The sequence below is a fragment of the Crocodylus siamensis genome, chromosome 1 (assembly GCF_052110815.1).
Source record: "Crocodylus siamensis isolate JL-2025a chromosome 1, ASM5211081v1, whole genome shotgun sequence".
In the NCBI taxonomy this organism is placed as follows: domain Eukaryota; kingdom Metazoa; phylum Chordata; order Crocodylia; family Crocodylidae; genus Crocodylus; species Crocodylus siamensis.
This window is the reverse complement of record NC_143395.1, coordinates 239,518,208-239,531,613: the sequence shown is the minus strand read 5'-3', so window position 1 is coordinate 239,531,613 and position 13,406 is coordinate 239,518,208. Positions and strand designations below refer to the sequence as shown.

Sequence of the window (13,406 nt, the reverse complement as noted above, 5' to 3'; positions counted from 1 at the left end):
GAGATGGCTGCAGCTCCCCCCCATAGCCCCCTCCCAGCACCACTGCTGCCCACCCTGAGCGCAGCCCAGCCCACACCAGGAAGAGGCCAGTGCCACTCCAAGCCCCAGCTCACAAAGGCAGCCTGCCCTTGCCCCATGCACAGCTCCAGAGGGCACCCCCCACATACCCTCTCAGGGTGTGTGCAATAGTGGGATGATCCCCCCATGCTCCTGGATGCTCCACCCATCCTGCTGTGCAGCAGCTGCCCCTGCCCCAGCCCCACTCCCTCCCTCACCACAGGGGCTTCAATCTGCACCTCAATGCCCTTTCCCTCCCCCCTCACCTCTTCCTCCACAACAGACTTACCAGTACGGTGCTGCTCTCCATGCTGCCCAGTTGCATAAATCAGCAATTGGATTTCATCAGTTGATGTGGCTCGTTAAAAATCAGCCATCAGTATCAGCCCAAAAATTCCCTATTGGTGCACCCCTATTTTTCAGTATACATTCTTTTGTGAAATCTGAACAACATTGTAATAACTTTTTGTAAGGCTTAGTCTTGTCTAAGTACCTAACATTACCTTGCTCCCTCATATAGTCAACTGTGCCTTTAAACGACATTCTCTATCCAAAGAACATTAACCAGGCAAGCAAAAATGCCCCATATTTGGAAGAAGGAAGCTGTGTCTGTAGCACTGGTTTACTCAGTTAATATAAATGGTTAAGACAAAACATGCTGTGTAATTTCTTAATGGTTCCCTTTTTGTGAAAGACTAAACAAAAAAGTAACAATAATGAAACTTTACTTTGCACGCAGCTGGTGATGGATTACTGCTTTCAGTAAAGAATATTTTTAATTATTTTAAATGCAAGAGATAGTGCTTTGAAATGGACAGCAGCTACAAAATTATATTTAAAACATAGCAAGAACCATAGCATAATAATGTTTCACCTTTTGAGATCTCCTACAGGCTCATGAAAGAAAATTATTTACAGAAGCAAAGGAAAAAAAGTTAGAATGTCCTGGATTAGATGTCCTGAGGTACATCTTGTCATCAAGGTAGTATTGACCCTATCTAAATCATCCAAGACAAGTGTACATTTAACCTATTCTTAAAAATTGCAAGAACAACTCTCTTACACAACTACTAGGCACAACATCCCAAAACACTAAGAGCAACCTAATCTGCCACAGAGAAAGCAGAAGGAAGAAGCCAAAGATATTACCCTAACTTCCAAACTAGTAGAGGATGGCAAGACTTTTTCAAATTTAAGAGTAGTGGGCTATAAATAAATACAGAAAATCAGTAGCTGAACCAGATATCAAAAAGCAAGAGATGGCCCTAAGAAAACAAGTGGTTAAAACATCTAGTACAGTAAAAAAATTCTTATTGAATAATTAGATTGGAAAATAGAGGTCCTACATTCCTGCTCCTAGCTCCTGAATTGAGGATCCCAACTGCCTCAGTAATGGTGGTAGATTTTTGAGCAACTGGCATGGGGAAAAACACCCCTCATATTGGATATCACATAAAAGGAAGCCTCACTAAATACACTGTCCATAATTAAATTGCTGCCAAAATCAGCTTGTGCTTAGTAGTAGAAACCAACTATGAAGTTGATTAAATGTAGCTAACACAGAGCACGGATAAAAGCCCGTGGTCCACAATGGGAAAATCTGTGGATAGGAACCTACCGTAAGGATAGTTTAGGAATCTTAATAAGATTTATGATAGTACCTTAAGCACAGTCCCCCTCATCACTGACTTTTTCAAATCATGGTGAGACACTGCATTGAATATATTTTTACTTCCTCTTCACTCCCACAGCAGAGCTTTCTTTCCCATTTCTAATCTGTTTCTTTATCAACCTTAAATGCCTGGCAAACATCACCAAACGGGGCCCCAAATAGTCCACCAGAATCCCTCTGTCACTCCCTTTCTCACTGTATCCCATATGATTACTATGGCCCCACCCTCCGCAAGACGGAGCTAGGCCAGGTTGCCTTGCACCTTAAATGCATCTCAGTTTTGGAGGATCTCAGGACTCATAACAAGAACACCCAGTTCCAATTATGAGTGGGGGTTAATTTGCACACGGATCATTTGTGATGGGCATCTGGAGGGTACACACATGCTGAGCAGTGCTGCGCTGTGGGGTCACCACAGCTTGAAATGCTGCTGACTAGCCCAGCTACTCTGGCCCATACAGTAAATCTTGAGCCTTTTGTTTTTGGACTAATGCGTGTATAGTTTGTACTACATAAAAGCAGATGCCAATATAATACTTAAAACCATGTTTATGGATTACACGTGCTAAAACTTGCAGCAGTTTTTTAAAAAAAAGGTAATATGCATCTATTTTGGATGAACTAAGTGTATGGGCACTATATGCAAGTTGCTACAGCCATGTTTAATTTCAAGGTTAGATATTCTGAAATTTGCTGCTTGCTTCTGTGATCAGGAGAGCAGGGTCTGACAGTAAGAAGAGGGAGAAGGGGCTTCCATGGAAAAAAAAAGGAGGAAAGCAGAGAGCAAAGGGACTACCTGACTACGCAAATTTATTTTCCCTGCTGTAGCAGTAGGACGGAGACAAATTGAAGTCAAACTTCCAAAAATTAGATCCTATACCTGCAAAATTATAACAAATTTATCTATTTTTCATAGATAGAATCTAATTATCGAGAGCTCACCTTATTATCATGGTCATCTTCTATTCAAGTAAACATGGTAATTAATTTTCCTGGTCAGATAATGTTATCATCAGAAGAATGAAGCCCTATATTGCAACTGAGGGTCATTGAACATACTACGTTCTGTGGCAGAGGGAGGGTATTGTTTTGTGGGGTTTTGTTTTTTCTTTTTGTAGAGAAACACAGTTATAACTAAACCAATGCAATGTTCATATAGAATAATATCCAATTGCAGCAGGCCCTTAAAATTAAATAGTTTTTATGGTAGGTGTAACATATTATTCTTCTTAAAAGTTTCACGATCATAAGAACATAAAATAAGTAGGGGTAACAAGGGATCTCATGAGGTTATTTGGTCCAGCCCCCTGCTCAAAGCAGTATCATCTTAGATGAAACCATCCTAGCCTGTGTAACCTTCTCTTGAAAACTTCCAAGGGTAGAGACTGCACAATTTCTCTAGGTGGCCTGTTCCAAGGCGTGGGTATCATCTTAGTAAGAACATTCCTCTGACTCTACAACCTAAATTGCCCCTACTAAAGCTTGTGGCCATTATTCCTAGTCCTGTCTCCTACACCCACAGAAACAAGCCCATCTCTATCCTCTCTATAAACATCCTTCATGTATTTGAAGACTTATCATATCCCTCTTCATTCCTTATGTACAGCAGCTGCTGCAATGGAGCTGGTGCTGAGGCTTTGGAAACTGGTGCACTTGTCTGAAGCCTCCTGTCCTCCTGTCACAGCTATCCCAGGCGCTCGGCAACTGCAGCAGGTAGTGGGTAGGCACACATGCACCCACCACCAGCAATACTGATTGGGCCCTTCAATGCTCCCCTGTCAATCTGACTCTGGCACCCAAAGTTGAGGAGTGGGTCAAGGCTGGGGTTTTCTGGCACTCTGGCCAAAAGTGTTGCTGAACTCTGGTCTACTGTAACCCCCCAGGTCCTTCTCTGCAGCACTGCACCCTAGCCAGTCATTGCGCAATCTGTATTTGTACATACAGTTATTTTGTCCCAAGTGCAGGACTTTGCACTTGTCACTCTTTTGTCTCATCTAATTGTTTGCAAATCTGTTTTCCAGTCTATCCAGGTCATTCTGGATCCTAGCCCTACCCTCCAGTTTACTGCAACTCCACCCAAATTGCAACTTGGTGCCATCTATAAATCATCCACTGAATTCCATCATCCAAATGATTAGTGATGATATTGAACAATACTAGAGTCAAGACAGACCTTTGTGGAACCCCATTTGATACTCTTTCCAACTAGATATTGAAACATTGATGACTACTCATCAAATATGATGATCCAATGAGCTATGCATCCACTTTACAGTACTTTCATCTAGCCTGTTAATAAGAATGGCATGGAAGACAGTGTCAAAAGCTTTGCTAAAGTGAAGGTATAAAAACATCCGCTGCTGTCCCCCATACACAAAGCTTATCACCTCCTAAAAGAAGGATCTCAGGTTGGTCAGGCATGTCTTGCTCTTGGTGAATCCATGCTGCCTGTTCCTGTTAACTTTGTTTCTCTGCAAGTGCTTCACAATAGGTGTTTTGAGGACCTGCTTCAACTCTCCACTTCTTCAGACAATCTACAATGGGATGGTGAGCTTACCTTGGAGTGTGGACAGTTTCTACAAAAAGCTCATCCTAAGAAATTCTTATCACCTAGATGCTGCTGAGCACTATTTTCAAAGGTAGCTCTACTTGTGCTACAATGAAAGCAGGCTTGAAGATCAATCCGGACAAGAGTCCACGGTTATATATGAATTAAGGGCACTGCCACTGGCCCCAAACACCGAGCTGTTGGTAGGATAAAGGATTGAAAACCTAAGCTTTGCAATGAAAGCAATAATGTATGAGGAAAGAGTGGAGAGGGTAACAATATGAATTCCACTACGCAAACCAATCTGGGGCTCTGCACTAGTTAAGAGAGTTGATTTTGTGAAAGTAATAACAGCGTTCCCCCAGGAAGACTTTTGATAACTTTTTAAATGTTACAATATTTCTACTCCGCGTTGTACACTTGTTGGTATTAAAAAAAATTCTAAAAAGTTAAAATTTAGCACAAAGCATGGAGGCAAAAAAGATTTATACACACACACACACACACACACCTATATACATATCTATCTTTTTTGTCCTCCATTCTATACAGCTACACACATCTATAAACACAGATATATACTTCTATACACATATCTATACATCCTTTGTATAGATCTATATATAAAGGATGCATAGATCTATACCTCCTTTATATAGACCCTATTAACATTGCCACTGAAATCCCAATTATAATTTTTTTTTCAAACCACGGATGATTATCTCTGTATTCCTTCCTTGCAAGTATAGGGAATACATCAATAGCAATAATACTGTGTACTCCCAAAGACAATGTTTTTAATACGACTCCAGTTCAACTTGCTGAATATCTGACAATGGATACTGTCCTTTACAAGGCTGGCAATAATAGGGAATATATTGTACCTATTTTATTTTAAATATAGAAGGTTACAGACTTCTACAATAGCAGTGTAGATTTGGTTCTCCCTTCCCTTGATCTTCCCTGTATCTTTTTGTGCCTGTTATAAATCAGCATCTGTGTATGTGGCAGCCATGACACAACAGTCAAGGGATGCATGTGTCCCATCTTGAACATGCCCTAAATTCTACAGTAATACAAAAACAAGTTTCTCTATATAGAACTCCGTTAATGATCAAGTGTACCATTATCCCTATTCCATGGTTCCTTTCCATTCCTATTCTTCATGATCAATCATTTGCTATTACTTCATCTTTACTCTGCCTTTTTCAGGCTTAGATCTTTTCATGATCCTTTTTCCTATGCTTGATTATATTCCATTCATGTGGCTATCTGAGTAGCATTCACAATGTATCAGACTCAGACTAATTTTCCCTCTTTGAATTGTACGAGGATATAGTATCAAACACAAGACATGTAAGCTTCTATGACCTTTGTTATTTGGGTTAATACTTTATTTATGTTACCTTTTAGAGCTTTAATAAAAACATCGCCTTAATGCAGCGCAACACAAGTACGTCATGTGCGACAGCTCCACCTTCTGTGTTAATAACCATCCTACAACACTGACACATGTAAAATGCTTTACACATCAGGAGTCCTACTGACTATAAAAAGAATGCTCAGCATCAGAGAGTTACTTGGGTGCATGAAACATCTGTGGAATCAAGTTTGGCCTTATGCAAAACACTGCAGAGAGCTTTATCTGAAATTCTGTAAAAACATTCTGGTCACTCATGCACAAGAAAGATTATTTCAAACCTTAACAGGTGCAGAGAACAGTTACCAGGATGATTAGGGGAAAATAAAGAGCCTGTCTTCTGACATGAGTTTAAAATACGTTTGTACAGACCAGCAAAACTAAATTTAAGAAAGAGTCATTATCCCTCATGAGTAAGCTAGAAAGGATAAATAACAGAAAGGGAGAAAAATCAGTTACTAGATGTGGTGGTACACACATGTTTCACAATAGGTTCATGCACATCCAGCTTTCTTAAGCATACAACTCATGTCTCCAACCAACTTTCTAGATAGGCAGAACTGCTTTGACCAGTGTTATCTTGCACTAGGATCATGGGGCACTTGTACACGTGACAAAGTCGCCGTTTTAGTGGTTTAATTGCATCATACTGTACATGCGTGGATTTTCTTCTTTCTTTCTTTTTATTTTTTTACAATTTAAACCAGTTACAGCTACATTCCAAACCCAACCACATCCACATGTAGTTTAGTTTGCAGCATAGCTATTTGTAACGTTGCAGCCTTTGACAGCTTGCAGTGCTGCTGTGGGAGAGGGAGGCTGAAGGCAGAAGCAGTAAGGGGCCCGATCCTTTCCCCACCCCCCACCCAGAGCCTGCCTGCATCTCCCATGGCTGAGGGGCAAGGTGCTGGAGGGCCCCAGTACTTTCTTCCAGTGTCGATGCCCACTGGTGCCACCCGGTGAGACTGCTGCTCCAGCTTGGGCTCAAGGAACATTTGGATTGGGCTGGGTGCTGCTTGGTTGCTGGGGCAGCACCCACCTGCTAGTTGCCTACCCAGGTGGCTCCAGAGAGTGTAAACACTGTGGAGTGAAGCTCTGGGCCTGCTGGCCACAGGAAAGGCAGGTAGGCTTGGGGGGAGGGGAAGATCAGGCCCCTTGCCATTTCCCCCCCCGCCGCACTCAGTGGACCTAGCCTGTGCAAGCTGCTGCTGGGCTGTACAGCCCCTGAGCTATGGGCAGTGGGGTGGGGAGGGGGGTGGTACTTCCGTCCCTAGTGGCAGCATCTCCCAGGGCCACCTGGGAGGGCTGTTAGCTGTGCAGGTGCTGCCCCAGCTGTCAGGAAGCATCTGCCGGATCTAACTCTTCCCTGAGCCCACAAGCAGTGTGGGGCCTGATCCTTCTTCCTCTTCCCCCTGTGGAGCCTGTCTGCCTCTCCATGGCTGGGGGGTGAGCTTTCTGTGGATCTTAATAGCAGGGGGACCCAGACATTACCCTACACCAGCAGCACCCACCAGGCAGCATCTGCCTCCTAGCAGCTCACACTGACAGCTCCCAGGTGGTGCCAGCACCACAAAGGGAAGCACCGCCCCCTATGCCACCACCTGCAGCTCAGGGACTGCTCAGCCTGCTGGCCACTGCAGAGGTGGGCAGGCTTCACAGGAGAAGGAAGAAAAGAAAAAGGAAGGATTGGGCCCTCACCGTAACGGTGACGGAAGCCCTAAATTGAAATGGTGGATTTTTAATCATCACAATTAAAAACCCATTATTTTAATTAGGGTTACACTGATACAGGTTTGGGGGCCAATATTGATATCCGATTTTTAAGGAGGCATATCAGCCAATAGCAAGCCAATTTCCAATACAATGCAGAGAGCTGCCTCCACCTGGTAAGTCAGTTGTAGTGGAAGGGAAGGTGGGAGGGAAGGGGTGTGGGAGAGCAGATCAATCCCTCCCACAGCAAGGGAGGTGCCAGGAGCAGGTGCTGCCCAGCCAGGGTGGCGTGGGATGGAGTCATGACTTGTTGGGGGGCAGCTCCCACTGCTGCTTACACTCTGGGAGGGTGTGGGGGGTGTGCACCCCCAAATCTGCATGGGGCAGGCAGGCTGAAGCTGTGGGCTGGATCTGGGGCTGCACCCGGCTCTTCTCACTGGGGGCTGGGCTTGGGGCAGGGTTTACAGAGGGGGCTGCAGCCACCCCAGATTTTGCCATAGCTATCTCCTAGTGCCGCTGCCACTGGCCAACCAGTGCAGCCCCAGCTCTTCCTAGCTCAACCCCCACCTCCTCCCACATGCCGGGAAGAGCTAAGGCTGTGCCAGGAGGGAGCTACGGCAAAACTAGGGGTGGCTGCAGCCCCCTCCATAGCCCCTGCTCTGAGCCCAGCCCCCACCGAGAAGAGCCTGCCACAGCCCCATCTCCAGCTGCAGCCTACCCTGCTCCACACAGATCTGGAGGCACATGCCCCCGTGTCCAGCCAGGGTGTAAGCAGTGGTGGGAGCCACCCATCCCCGATAAGTCATGGCTCCATCCCACACCTCGCCCCGCCCTGGCTGGGCAGCGCTTGCCCTGGCCCCCTCCCTCACTGCAGAGTGAGGGTTGATCTGCACACACATATGGCATTTATCAGTCAAATTAATCTGCTGTATCAGGCTGATTTCTGATGCAGTCAATTTTCCTTATTTTGGTACTGATCCGATATCGGACGGATGTATCGGTGCATCTCTAATTTTAAGTTAGGGGACTAAACACTGATTGTGTGTACAAGTGGCCACAGAAAAACCTCTGGATCAAAGAGATGAAGAGCACTTCATGGAACAGACATAATCAATACATCATTGCAAATAGCAGTTACAAAACAAAGGTAAATAGTACTTTTAACTCTTGGTCTGACTGCACTTTCAGGCAATATTTCCTGAAGTTTTAGATCAGGTGATACTTGCATAGTATTATGAAAGGTTAAACATGATGACATTACTACTTTTAAAATGTCTGTACCACAATGAGCTGCTGAGACACACTGAGAAGTTACATATATTCATTAAACATTAGCTGTTTTAACTTCTCAGGGCCTTCTGTCATGCACTTATTGCATACAAGTTAAATAAAAGCTATATAGTAAGCATTGCAATTTTAAGAATGTGAACAAGAAATAACCTACATTTCTCTGCAAGGTAAACCACAATAATCATTAGAAGGTACTAGTATCAATAGCTAAGGAAGAGTAACACAATTCATTAGTTATATATTAATAAAATATACTGTTGGAGTTTAACAATGCCATTTCTATTTCCAAAATAACTCAAATTCTGGATAATCTACAAAAATATATACTAAGCATCTTTCATAGAATTCATTAGACACTTCCAGTAAGCGTTGTAATTCTGTGTTTGTTGTATAATACTGAATAATGCCAGCATATCATCAAAAGAGAAGTTGGCCAATATGTGTACAGCTTTCAAAAGACAAAAAACCTGACAAATGTTATAGCACAAAACGTGCAGAAAAGCTCTTAATTAAAGAAACACTAATGCCACAGCACTCACTAAAACTAATTAGCTTAAAAAAATGGCAACTTACTTTTCCTTCTTTTCAAATAAAAGTATCAAGTACTTATTTTGCAACATGAAACTAAACTGATTTCAGAATGCAGAGGCTTGAATACTCTGCATTCTGATATAGAAAACTATTAATTTTAAAATATGTTATTTATTCATAGTTGATTTAATCATGCTTACAATTCTCATTTACCCATTAGTCCTTATTTTTAGGAATAAGTGAAAAATAATCCTGAAAATACCTGTTTTTTGTTATTCTTTGGGAATCTGCAGTCTTAACTCCAACACAGACAGGTCCTCATTTTGAAAGCAACAATTTCTGCTTGTTTTCTTACATGCAGTGATATAAGGTACATACACATTTTACATTTAGATAGAACTCACCCAGGTAGCTCGATTTAAATGACTAGACATGCTGGCCTTCACAGGGCTTAAACTGCTGTATAATATTGCACTCAATCTAAAGTTAGTTCACTTCAGTAGGTGAACTGACTTTGGATTGGTCTGGGTTAACCTGATCTAAAATGGGTTAATCCAGTCTAATGAACATCTGGGGAAAGCCCAGTCTCTCACCAGAGCCCCACACCTATGCTGTTCCTATCCTCCTCCAACTATTTTTAGCCCCTCTGACTACCTCCTTACCAACAAAGCAACTCCTTCTCCCCTCCTCCCCACAACAGATCCACCAACTCCCCACTGGACCTGCCAGCCCTTCCCCAGGCTCCCTGCTCCACTCCTGGCAACCAGCAAATGCCTTCACATTTTGCTCCCACTTTAAGCAGATTAAAAACAAGCTGCCTAAACCTAAACCAGGTCCTGCAAACAGTTGTTTGCACACATAAACAACCTGTGTTTTAAAACAGTGATTCTTGACCTTCCTGGAGTCAAAGCATGCCTCTGAAAATGTTAGCTCTTCATTTTCACTTTCTTTTTTGACAATAGAAAAATAAGAGCAATATTTCTATTACAGTGACCACAGATCCTATATGAAATCACCTGCCTGGTTTAGCCTGTGAGTCACATTTGCACACTTAACAGGGCTATCGGAAGTACTGAAAGTATCTCAAGGCACCTCAGATGTGGTTGAGAATCCTTGTTTTAAAACATCTGACAATGTAATTTTAACGCTCGTTTCTGCTTACTATTTGGGGAAGGGTATCCTGCATTATTTGTTTCCATTGCAAACAACCTACTAGAACATTAAGCTTCAAGCACTACTATAACAACACTACAAACCATTCTCACTGGACAGCTGCAATGGCCATTGGAACAGATCCTGATCAGAAACACGCATCTAATATTGACTTCTTGAATGGATTAGAAACTGATTCAAGCTAGATCCCCGAATACCTCCTTTCCTCTGACAAGTTTGCTTAATCAGTCTGCATCCAGTCTGGTCCACCTATAAACAACAGATAAGCAGCCTAAACAATCTTAGCCTCTATAACTATTGGTTTTCCAGCATTTGAAACTTTTCTCCCTCCCTTCCTGCCTCCCCAAATAAGTGCCCTTTCAAGTTCACCAAGTTCCCCCACTGAGAACCATCTCAATACAATTAAGTGGTCATGCCGTGAAGACAGGAAGATTTTGCAAATACGTAGTTACTTGACTTAATTTGGAGCCCAATATAAAAGGATAAACAGACACTTTTTTTAAATGAAGAAAAGACTATATATTCCAAATGTTGCCAGGACAGACAAGTAATTTTTGTTTCAACTAGCATATAATTCAAATTAATGCTGGTTTCCCCTTTCCTGTCCTCCTCCTCAATAGTCACAGATTAATGGCCTTTGAGAACATGCTTTGATAAGAGGATCTTTATCAGTTCTTGAAGTGTAGTCACTATTATTAGGGCATATACTTTCCTGTTACTGATGGAAATTTCATAAGAGAAAATATTTACAGACACAGCTGTGTTCAACACTTTAAACTATGCTACTATGGTGCATAATTTGTGTTCCTCAAAACCCTCAGAATTTGATGTGAGAGCAGTATGTGGGTAGGTGGACAACCTGAAAATTTAACAGCAGTACCTCCCATCCATCCATATATCCAATTTTATTAAAAAACAGCAACTAAGCTTAATTTTTAACGTAGAGAAAAGATTGAAGTAAATTAAAAATACTAGACCTTTTCCATTGTCTATTTTTTGTTTATTTATTTAAATGAAGCAGAGACAAAATAAGAACTGATGAAGCTGAGTTTCTTCAGGCAGTTAAAAGAAAATTAAAATACTTTTTTATGGACAATGTACTTTGTTTGGAGGACTTCGGTTCCTTAAGCAAAGGCCGTTCATTCTACGGCTGGAGCTGGAAGTTTGACAGTAGCAGTCCTCCTTTTTTTTCTACACATGGATTAAGAATGATGTCAGAACCTCTTTCTTCAATACTTATTACAAGAAGTTGGGAGAACTGTTCCCTATACTCCTATGGATTTGCCCTGTCCAGAACTAAGCAGTCATGAGAGATATCACTGCTTTCATACCTGATGGCTGGTACATTAAACATTTTAAATTAAACACTAAAACCAGTTCTGTTATGCATATGAATATTTGTGCATACAAGTTTTAGCAATCACAAAGTTAACTGAAACACAGCCATTCATTACATAACCTCAAATATATGAAGTGATTATTAAACTTTCAAGAACTGTTTTGGGTTGTTTTTTTCTTAATACCCTGGCTCTTTTATTTTATTAAGCTATACCACAAAAGCTGATTAGTGATACATTACTGAAAACCTTCCTTGGGAATTTGATTTAAGATGTTGCTGTATCAAAATACAAAACTTCTATCATGGAGTGATAGAATGCCTAGTGCCCATTTACCCAGTATGTCCCATAATAACCCATGATTAGAAAAGCTATTTAGTTCTGTATTTCATTTTTCTATAGCATTAGCATCTGAACTTAAATTACCTAAAAATAAAGGATACTTATAAACATTAAAAACAAACAAACAAACAAACAAACAAACAAAGCTTTATTGGAAGCAGCAGCAGTTTAGTTCGACTTAGCGTCTGTATAGATTGGGTGCTTCAGGGAGGCTTTCTAGCATTTTTATCTAATAGCTAACCAGCGATTAGATAAAAGCACCAAAAAAGCTTCACTAAAGTATCCAATCTATATAGACATTGGGCGAGCTGGGCCCAACAAACAAAATTCCTCTTCTGGGCATGCACTGGGCTCAGTATAGCAGCACATTGAGTTTAAAGTAAAGCGCCTGTTTGGGTTTTGTTTTTTTTAAATGTCTGTAAGCAGCCATGGATACTACTTGTGATTTTTTTTTTTTTTAAAGTGTTTACTTGTATATCTGAAATTATAATGGCCCTGACATCAGTGTAAACTTCCTCTTCTCTACCCTGTTCCCCTAAATGCACTGAACTACAAACAAGGGCTTGAAAGTGTTCAAGCTACTGTCACCACCTCACAACCATCAGACTGGAATGAGTTATCTTGCTTGGAGATTTTCTGCGGATTATTATGTATATTCACTTCTGGACTCCGCACTTCAGAAAGGATATGGAGAAGCTTGAGAGAGTCCAGAGGAGAGCCATGTGCATGATTAGAGGTCAACAGAGCAGGTCTTATGAGGAGAGGCTGAGAGCCGTGGGACTCTTCAGCCTGGAGAAGCACAGATTCAGGGGGAACTTGGTGGCAGCCTATAAGTATATAAGGGGTGTACATCAGGAATTGGGAGAATGTGTGCTCACCAGGACACCCCAAGGGAAGACAAGGTCTAATGGTCACAAATCTCTGGAAGACCACATTAGACTGGGCATAAGGAAAAATTTCTTTACCGTTCAAGTCTTCAGAGTCTGGAATAGACTCCCCCCACAAATGGTGCAAGCACCTACTCTGGATACCTTTAAGAAATGCTTGGATGCTTATCTTTCTGAGATCCTTTTACCCTAGCTAACTTTCTGCCCTTTGGGAGGGGGCTGGACCTGATGATCTCATGAGATCCCTTCCAGCCCTAATGTCTATGAAATCTATTCACTTCATAAAACTGTACGTTTTGTCCCCATAATTCCTGGCATAAATATTACTTCAGGTACGGGCCAAATTATGCAGCTATTTCTCATACACTATGGGAAGAAAAGCCCAAGCAGGTCAAATGCCTTAGTTATTTCATGTTATGGATGTTTATTTCACGTTTGC

At 41.9% G+C, this 13,406-nt stretch overlaps 1 protein-coding gene across 2 annotated transcripts in view; it reads right to left on the bottom strand.

Moving 5' to 3' along the window:
- The window catches only part of GBE1 (1,4-alpha-glucan branching enzyme 1), a 313,525-nt gene that overhangs the window by 101,285 nt on the left and 198,834 nt on the right, over positions 1-13,406 (bottom strand). The window lies entirely within an intron of this gene.